Source organism: Schistocerca gregaria, chromosome 9, assembly GCF_023897955.1.
Source record: "Schistocerca gregaria isolate iqSchGreg1 chromosome 9, iqSchGreg1.2, whole genome shotgun sequence".
Lineage (NCBI taxonomy): Eukaryota > Metazoa > Arthropoda > Insecta > Orthoptera > Acrididae > Schistocerca > Schistocerca gregaria.
This window is the reverse complement of record NC_064928.1, coordinates 136,441,939-136,452,346: the sequence shown is the minus strand read 5'-3', so window position 1 is coordinate 136,452,346 and position 10,408 is coordinate 136,441,939. Positions and strand designations below refer to the sequence as shown.

At 43.2% G+C, this 10,408-nt stretch overlaps 2 non-coding genes across 2 annotated transcripts; both read right to left on the bottom strand.

The window, feature by feature from the left end:
* Window positions 1–5,884: 5,884 nt before the first annotated feature.
* On the bottom strand, window positions 5,885–5,959 carry Trnat-ugu (transfer RNA threonine (anticodon UGU)). Its single transcript has one exon. It is a non-coding gene; the product is annotated as a tRNA-Thr (tRNA).
* Window positions 5,960–6,652: 693 nt separating this feature from the next.
* Trnat-ugu (transfer RNA threonine (anticodon UGU)) lies at window positions 6,653–6,727 on the bottom strand. Its single transcript has one exon. It is a non-coding gene; the product is annotated as a tRNA-Thr (tRNA).
* Between the last annotated feature and the right edge of the window lie 3,681 nt (window positions 6,728–10,408).

Below are 10,408 nucleotides of genomic sequence, written 5' to 3'. Positions count from 1 at the left end.
ACATTATCTTGGTATACTCCGTATTGTTATTTGTTACTGTTCTTTAATGTGACGGTCGCAACTGCTACCTCCTCCGACACAAGAGGTATCACCACAGTTGGCTTGCTGTAGTGTAGCTCCAAGACTCGAGGGAAGACTTACATCATCCCCATTGTCGACGTTAGCATCGTCAGCAGGTAAAAACGAGCCAAAAAGACTGTCTGTCGAGTCCCTCCAGTTCGCTCTCAGCATCTGCTCTTCTGATGGTGCGTAGAACTGTTGGACCTCTTACGTTTTCTGTAACAAAGCTGTAGGGATGGCTCCATACATAGAATTGCATTTTTTTCTAATACATTTTCCCAATATTTATTTTTCTTTCAGACATAATCCTTTAATGCTCTTCTTTAGCTCTTCTGCACAGGTGTAATCTTCTATTTCTTTCTTCTTGACCTATTTAACGCTGCTACGTTCTCCTTGTGGCCCTAAGCTTCAAGTTCAGTGCAAAGACTCTGTGGTCTGCGATGATTTAGCTGACTTAGCCACTCGTTGCTTGGTAATGCAGACATGTTGTGCCTTCTGAAGGCATTGTGTAAGCAGCTGTGTACCCTAAGAAACGTGCAGAGGTATCGACCTCATGGTTCCAGGACCTTCCCGGCCTGCTTTATGAAGGTCGAGCTTCATCGATTGTTCCGTATTCGATTCCCTACATTTGGATCACTATGGCTTGCATTCTGTGGTAATGTGGCTGCTCCAAGATAAGTACTGAGGCAGATCCCACTGCGTAACTCTTAACTCCGCTGCTATTTTGGAAACTATTACATGTATTTTTCTTTTTAAAATTCAGTCTTCATCACACCACGTATGTGATCATGACTGAATTTTAAAAAGAAAAATTTAAAAATAATTTTGATCACTCTTCCAAAAACGTTTATTGTAATTACATTACATGTAAGTAAGCGGCGAGGAAAAGAGTATATGGAAAATACAGACTGGAAGAAGGGAGAAGATAACAGGTCATGAGTTAAGAGATCAGGGAATGGCTACCGTGGTTGTAGAGGGAGCTGTAGAGAGCCAAAACTGTAGAGGAAGATTGGAATAGAACCAGAAAATAATTGAAGTAGGTTGCTAGTGCTACTCTGAGACGAAAAAGTTGGCACAAGAGCGGAATTTGTGGCGGGCTGCATAAGAACAGTCGGAAGACTGATGACTCATAAAAAATGTTAGTGGCCAATCCAGCTCCCTCTTTTTAAGTAGCCCCGCTTCATTCAGAAGTATCACATACATCTGGCCACTTTGCCATCTGCAGGAGTATTCCTTTCTCACCAGACACAGTACTGTCCATACTGCACACGAAACGTCATTCTGTAAATGACTTCTGGTCTACGTTTTGTAGCCGAGGCACCTTTCGGACTCACATCCCTCACTAGAATTCGCAGTGCAGCCTGAACCCCTGTTGGATCTTCTAGACAACTAAAAGCCAACTCTCCTTCGCATTAACCAGCATACTTAACGGTTCGGGGTAGATGTTTAACCGAGCGGTTCTAGGCGCTTCAGTCCGGAACCACGCTGCTGCTACGGTCGCAGGATCGAATCCTGTCTCGGGAAAGGATGTGTCTGATATCCTTAGGTTAGTTAGGTTTAAGTAGTTCTATGTCTAGGGGACTGATGACCTCAGATGTTAAGTCCCACAGAGCTTTGTGCCATTTGAACCATTAACCGGGCAATGAAACGTCGCCTTACTGTTTCGTACGTTATTGGACATATCCTCTACCATCCCACGCTCTTCGTCCGTGACAGACAATAAATATTATATGTATAACTAGTGCTTACAAACACACAACAAAGACGGCTCAGTAAGTTTACTGAAATGCACATGAGGAGTTCTGTAATCGCTTGAAAGACATTAAACTGTCGTACATTTCAATATATCGAGAAAAGTGACAGTTTGCATTAAATACAAATCATTATGTTTGCGAGAGAAAATAAGAGTGCTTGATAGAATTCAGGCAAGTGCTTGTGCCCTGAGTGCTATGACATAGTTAATTTTTGTTACATCGACTATTTGCAACAATCAGAAAAACCACAATATAACATCGGACTGCATTCCAAGACAAGACTACCTACGAGTGGCGTTCAGTAAGTAAAACAGCACTTTTTTCTTTGCCCACTTTCGGTTGCAAGTGCTGAACTATTTCGCAATGAAGTGAAGCCTGTTTTAGGACAGGGAAATTTCTCTTTGGCGAACACATAGAAAGCAGATGAAACTGCCTTGTACTGCAAGTCCAAGCCCGAATGTAAGAAGGCTAGGAGGAAAGTAAGTTCATGTAATTATTGTTTTACCAACTGTTACACTGTATTTTATGCCTTAATTACAGCTTAAGATTACTACTTCAGGAAAGAAATTCTGTAACTCCTTTGGCAACTTCGACAGAGTTCTCGCCCACTGGGTCCGTATTAGCGAGATTTCACTGCAAGCCAGAGACGCTACGTTTTCCAAGAGGAGGAAAGCAATTGTTAACATTACACTATTACACTGAAGAGCCAAAGAAACTGGTACTCCTACGTAATACCGTGTATAGCCCCCACGAGTACGCAGAAGTGCTGCAACACGGCCGGCCAGAGTGGCGGTTCTAGTCGCTACACTCTGGAACCGCGCGACCGCTACGGTCGCAGGTTCTAATCCTGATTTGGGCATGCATGTGTGTGATGTCTTTAGGTTAGTTAGGTTTAAGTAGTTCTGAGTTCTAGGGGACTGATGACCTCAGAAGTTAAGTCCCATAGCGCTCAGAGCCATTTGAACCAGTTTTTTTGCCGCAACACGACACGGCATGTACTTGACTAGTGTCTGAAGTCTTCGTACATCCATAGTTGTAATGGAGGAGAGTGGGACGTCAGCTGATATAAATTTATATTGATAATGAAGAAATTCCTCCAGCTGTGTTTAAGGTGTCGATTTTATTTAGGCAACTAGTTTCAACGTTGTAACAACTTCATCTTCAGGCCCATACACATGTTGGCGTCAACTGCGTGGGACTGACACTAGAAGTAAGTGGTGAGATACCACTGATTTCTAGTATAGTACCTCAATACCCTCCATCGCATACCGAAATTTGGGTTGTACATAATAGCTATCTATGTTGGTAACGACGACACGAAATTGAGGACCTGAAATTCCCTAGATGAACGGTAGATATATTTCCCTTAGAATGACACGCCATCATCCGTAACTGAAATCATTATTCACTGTTGATTAGGGAGTAATTAAAAATGTAACTACTTGTTTATGCTCACAGTCATTGATATATATTAATAATTCTTCTGTATTCATTGCTTCCATCAGTATAACACTACGCATCGAGAACTTTCGTCCATAATAATCAAGTACTTCTGTGCTTCCTATTGGTGCAAGCACCTGATGCTTGTCTAAAGTTCGCAACATAGAGCACTATACGGATATGCGTAATATAAATATATTAGTTGTTAACGTTCTTTTACAGATAGCCAAAGGAAACCTCCAGCTTCGTTTCCTTGACTATCGTGGCCACGCAAGAGTCAATATGCTTCAATGTGTAACTGAATATGAATTCCCCTTTGTATCAATAATCAGTGACTATCTTATAAGACAAAAGCTGATGCATTGGTGTGTTGTGGCCGTGCGGTTCTGGCGCTGCAGTCCGGAACCGCGAGGCTGCTACGGTCGCAGGTTCGAATCCTGCCTCGGGCATGGGTGTGTGTGATGTCCTTAGGTTAGTTAGGTTTAAGTAGTTCTAAGTTCTAGGGGACTTATGACCTAAGATGTTGAGTCCCATAGTGCTCAGAGCCATCTGAACCATTGGTGTGTAGCTTACATACGCGAAATTAAAGCATTATGTTGTCCCTACTGGGCTCTTATTCGATAACAACGACTGTACACTGTATAATAGCGTAATTAAAACAATTATATTTGCCGATAACCTTTAGTTTCTTCCATTACGACTTCTGTTTCATCACTGGCCTAAAAGAGCAGTTTTTTTCTGGGTGTAACCACTTCTCTGCCCTGACGCTTCGTTTCTCTACACTCTAGTCATTATGTGCCATTACTTATCACGGTATTGTAAGAAAGGATTACCTTATAAAGTATAACAAGGCTACATCTCTAATGTTCCAATTAACAAAAAAAATCAGCTTCCTTTTTATTACTTGTACTGCATTAATTCAATGCCTTATTTCAAGTGACACCTAATAACTAATTTTTAACAATTGAAAATGTGTTGGTATATCAAGCACAAGAAATTCTCGTGTCGTCCATAGATCAACTTAAAGATCTGGTAATAAGCATTCGAAACATGTTATAGAAGAAAATAAATATGATTGATAACTTCATCAATTAGTCTTTATGTGTCAGTGTAAAGTCGTGAAAAATATTCCAATGTATCCGGAAAAGCACTATAGGGAAATAGCGGAACTGTACTAATGCATAAAAGCAGAGGAGGCATATAAATTGGGGAACCGAAGAATGAGGTGCTCGGATTAGAAAGAGAATAAGGATGCAGCCTTTCGCCCTTGTGTCACAGAAGAAGTGATGAAAATAAAGGATTCAAGAGTGGTATCAGAATTCAGAGTGAAAGGATATCGGTGCTAACATTCACTGATGACATTGGTATCACCAGTGAAGCTGAAGAAGAATTGCAACGCCTGTTGAACTGCATGAAGAATCTAAGAGTACAGAATATAGGTTGAGAGTAAAACGAAGGAAAACAAAAGTAATGAGGAGAATTACAAAAGAAACTCTGGATAAACTTAATGTCAATATTGTGGACCAAGAAGTAAAAAAGTCAAGGAATTCTGTTGTGCCAGAAGTGGAATAATATTCGACAGGAAAATCAAGTAGACAGTAAATAGTGAACTACTAGTGTACCGAACGAATTTTTGGTCAAAGTAGTCCACTAAAATCAAACACATGCCTTAATTATGAGAATGTAAATTTGGAGACCTGCATTCCAAGGAAATAAACCGTGGTCTGTTGGAAAACCAGAAAAGAGGCGAGTCGAAGCCCATGAGGTGTTGTCCTGTAGAATGACAGATGGTCGATAAGATAAGAAAGAGGGATGTTCTGCTTGGAACAGTCAATGAGATGAAAGGGCAAGATGATAGGGCATGTGTTACATCATCATGGGATAACATCTTTGGTACTTGAGACAACTGCAGATGGTAGAAACTGTAAGTCTAACTGAGAATGTTGGGCACAAGTGCTACTCCAGGAATGAGATACTGACATAGAGACAAATTTGATACAGGCCTTATCAAAATAGTCACAGTACTCGGGACCCAGAGAAACTATTTTTTAAATATATTTTTATAGTTCTAGCTCTCACGAAGATACAGTAAGTAGGAGGTGGGAGATCTGGAAACAAAGACGGCGGCGTTTCGGCGACCTTGCACATCGTCAGGTAGCACGGCACTCTTCCACCGGATGCGCCTGCCAGCCGGCTGCCTGCGGAGCATCGATCAGAGTGTGGGGTCGCGGCGGCAGCACCGTCGCTACGGCCACCTGTTGCCAGTGGTGCGACGTCTGGCAACAGCGCATCGGCCGGGGTCACAGCTGCGGAGCTGCCGAGAGGCGAGATGCTGCTGGCGACTGCAAAGGACGCGAGGCCTCGTGACCGGCGACTGAGGGGCCAATTAACATGGGGAGTCGTACTCCATGTGACTAAAGCAAAGAAAGGGAACATGTTACAGAAAAGAATTTGTTCACCTAAATGCTACACTATTACACTATATTTTTGCAATGTTATTGCTATCACTTTTTTTCCACAATAGATACGGTCACTGATCAGCCAGAACATAGACCTGAAATGATAATTAAATGGCACCCTAGCTGCAAACAGGCGTTGATGTACGTCATTAGGGACATGTTGAAAATGTGTGCCCCGACCGGGACTCGAACCCGGGATCTCCTGCTTACATGGCAGACGCTCTACCCATCTGAGCCACCGAGGGCACAGAGGATATCGCGACTGCAGAGCCTTATCCCTTGCACGCTCCCCGTGACACCCACATTCCCAACATGTCCACACTACTACATTCGTAGTGCGCGTAAAAGATGTTTGCCCATCATACTCTTGGTATTCTTAGCCTCAATGACATTGGTGTTACGGGTGTTAGCCAGCAGTCATTAGTGGACCATACAATGTGGCCATCTTCGATTATTTTTAATACTTGCAGCTTTTGGAGGTGGGGGCGCAACATCCATTTCCTAACACAGTATGAAGCAGTTTTTAAATATACTTACAAAAAAATCACCTCTGAAAATGAGCAGATTTCAAGCTCAATACACACATGCTGGTAACTGACCCGTTGAGTAAAAGTTCAATAATAGTGAAGCTGATGACTTCGAAAATAGTTGGTAGCAACTTAACTTTTCTTGTAGTTTCTAGTACGATATTTACAAACAAATAGAATTTTACTTAATACATCACAATTTTTAATAAAAATAACATTTTTATTTGTAATGAGTAACTACAAAGAAAACAAATTTGATAGGCATGCCAAATTAGAAAGATATGCACGACGTTCGTACTGTAGAGTCTCTAAGATTTAGGAAGCATTTAATTTTCGAGTTGATGTTTCGTGTTTTTGTTCCAAATGTTAATTTAATGAGAATGTACGTTATTAGGGACATGTTGAAAATGTGTGCCCCGACCGGGACTCGAACCCGGGATCTCCTACTTACATGGCAGATGCTCTACCCATCTGAGCCACCGAGGGCACAGAGGATATCGCGACTCCAGAGCCTTATCCCTTGCACGCTCCCCGTGAGACCCACATTCCCAACATGTCCACTCCATCCCAACAGGCCTTGGAACGCCCAACGATACCGACCGGCCCGCCGTGTTTTCCTGAGCCCATAGACGTCACTGAATACAGATATGGAGGGGCACGAGGTCAGCACACTGCTCTCCCGGCCGTATGTCTGTTTACGAGACTGGAGCCGCTACTACTCAATCAAGTACCTCCTCAGTTTGCCTCACAAGGGCTGAGTGCACCCCGCTTGCCAACAGCACTCGGCAAACCAGATGGTCACCTACCCAAGCGCTAGCCCAGCCCGACAGCGCTTAACTTCTGTGATCTGGCGGGAACCGGTGTTACCACTGCAGCAAGGCCGAGGGCTGTTCATATTTTAATGGTTGTGGTAATTAAACATACAAAGACGTTACGTATATTAATACGTGTAGATTACAATTCAGTAATTTTACCTGACATTTTCGATTGACGATAAATAAGGAATAAAAGTACAGAAGAATGTTGCAACCAAAAAGGTTCGAGCTGACGACTTCACAGTTACTATACCCCCACACTTCGTACTCTGCCAATCGACAGCTATGTCTGCAACTAGGAAATTCTTCATACTTAACAGCCGTAGTAAATATTGTAATTTTCAGCTTTTTTAGTATTTTATGAGATTTGCATCGAAGTGCTTTAGGAAACTGACGCTAGCGAGCGAGCTTGAAACCGTATAGTCCTAAAATATCATTAGTAACATGAACATTTTCCATCGTGACTGCAAATTAATTTTATTTACATATTTCCAGTTGCAGTGGTTTATCCACCATCATCAATTACAAAATTTTCTGTATGCGAACAGCACATTATTTGAACTTCAGTACCACAGACTCTGGTTATGACGCTGCAGTTTGCTTGGCTGGTACGCTGCCAGGCGTCTCAATAAAAACAAATTACTCCCATCGTTACACCTTATGAAAAGCTCAGGTAGAGAACCGGAGAATCGCTGAGGTGGCCAATGTTTCCATATAGTCCCGTGTTGTCCAGTCTGGTGCGGATGTCGAGGGCAGGAAAACGAAAACAGAAGTTTTAAATTTCATTTTCAATAAATGACACAGGAGAAGCGTACAAACATAGCGGCATCGGACCATCGGACAGGCTCCCATATGACTGACATCGTAGTGAGCATTCCTGGCGAAGAGAAACAATTGAAAGATTTGAAAGGAAATAAATCGTAACGTCAGGATCGGATCCCAATTCGATTTTATAAAGAGTACTCTACGTCACTGACCCTTTGTCTAGCCTGCACTTATAGTGAAACATTCGCCGAGCACAAAGCCTTAAGCGACTGAGAAAAGCGCAGGACTCGCAAAATTACTGACTAATATCGTTAACTTGGGTTTGCTGCAGAGTCCTTGAACATATTCACAGTTATAGTATAATAACCATCCTTGAGACTGAGAATTCTCAATCCATGAATCAGCATGGTTTCAGAAGCATCGCTCGTTCTAAACTCGGCTAGCCCTTTGCTGCATGATGTAGTGAGAACTGTATATGAAGTGAAACAGGCAGATTCCTTATTTTGGGAGACAGTTTGACACGGTGTCCCATTGTAGGCTGTGAAGGACGTTATGAGCAAAGGTTCTCAGATATGTGATTGTCTTCTTTTTTTTTAAATCCCATTTTGTTCCTTTTTGATCGTTGCATCTGCTTGGGGCGGACGTCCCAAGACACCAGTTTCAGTTCGTCGTTGTTCCATTAACTAAGTTTTTTAATACAGAGGGTAGTTAAACCTCTGACCGGTTAGAAGACGTCTCATATAATAGAACCTAATAAATTGTCCTCGATGGCGAGTGTTCGTCGGAGACAAGGGTACCTTCAGGAGTGCCCCAGGGAAGTGTGATAGGACCGCTGTTGTTCTATATAGACATAAATGGTTTGGCGGGCAGTATGGGCAGCAGTCCATGGATGTTTGCTTATGACCCCGTGGTCCACTGTAAGCTGTCAAAGTTGAGTGAGTGTAGCAAGACCCAAGACAATTTAGACGAAATTTCTAGTTGGTGTCCTGATAGCCAGCTAGCTCTAAATGGGGAAAAACGGAAGGTAATGCGGTCGTATTAAGGGAAGACATTGAAACAATTCAGAGGCAGAGTGCTAGATTTTTTGCCGTTTTCGAACAACATGCAAGTATTACGGAAATGCTTTTGGAACTTAAATGGTAATTCCTGGAGGAAAGGAGACGCTCTTTTCGAGTAACGCTGTGGAGAAAATTTGGAGACAAGGATTTCATGCTACCAAACGATTGTAGTGCAGTCACTATATATTTCGCGTAAGGATCAATAAGATAAGATACTAGACATTAAGCTCTAGATCGATTTGCGAGTCGAAGACGGAAGGAAATGACAAGTACTGGTACAGGGTACCCTACACCACTGACCGTACAGTGTCTTGCGGAATATCTACACTACTGGCCATTAAAATTGCGACACCAAAAAGCAATGCAGATCATAAACTGGTATTCATTGCACAAATATATTATACTATAACTGACATGAGATTACATTTTCACGCAATTTGGGTGCATAGATCCTGAGAAATCAGAACCCAGAACAACCACCTCTGGGCGTAATAACGGCCTTAATACGCCTGGGCATCGAGTCAGAGTTTGGATGGCGTGTACAGGTACAGCTGCCCATACAGCTTCAACACGATACCACAGTTCATGAAGAATAGTGACTGGCGTATTGTGTCGAGCCAGTTGCTCGGCCACCATTGACCAGACGTTTTCAATTGGCGAGAGATCAGGAAAATGTGCTGGCCAGGGCAGCAGTCGTACATTTTTTGTATCCACAAAGTCCCATACAGGAACTGCAACACGCGGTCGTGCATTATCCTGCTGAAATGGTGGGTTTCGCAGGGATCGAATGAAAAGTAGAGTCACGGGTCGTAACACATCTGAAATGTATCGTCCACTCCTCAAAGTGCCGTCAGTGCAAAGAAGAGATGACCGAGACGTGTAACCAGTGGTACCCCATACCATCACGTCGGGTGATACACCTGTATGGCGATGACGAATACACGCTTCCAATGTGCGGCCACCGCGATGTCACCAAACTCGGATGCGACCATCATGATGCTGTAAACAGAACCTGGATTCATCCGAAAAAACGACGTTTTGCCAATCGTGCACCCAGGTTCATCGTTGAGTACACCAACGCAGGCGTTCCTGTCTGTGATGCAGCGTCAAGGGTAACCGCAGCCATGGTCTCCGAGCTGATAGCCCATGCTGCTGCAAACATTGTCGAACTGTTCGTGCAGATGGTTGTTGTCTTGCAAACGACCCCATCTGTTGACTCATGGATCTAGACGTGGCTGCCCGATCAGTTAGAGCCATGCGGATATGATGCCTGTCATCTCGACTGCTAGTGATACGAGGCCGTTGGGCTCCAGCATGGCGTTCCGTATTACCCCCCTGAAACTACCGATTCCATGTTCTGCTTACAGTCATTGGATCTCGACCAACGCGAGCAGCAATGTCGCGATACGATAAACCGCTATCGCTATAGGCTACAATCAGACCTTTATCAAAGTCGGAAACGTGATGGTACGCATTTCTCCTCCTTACACGAGGCATCACAACAACGTTTCACTAGGCAACGCCGTGCCA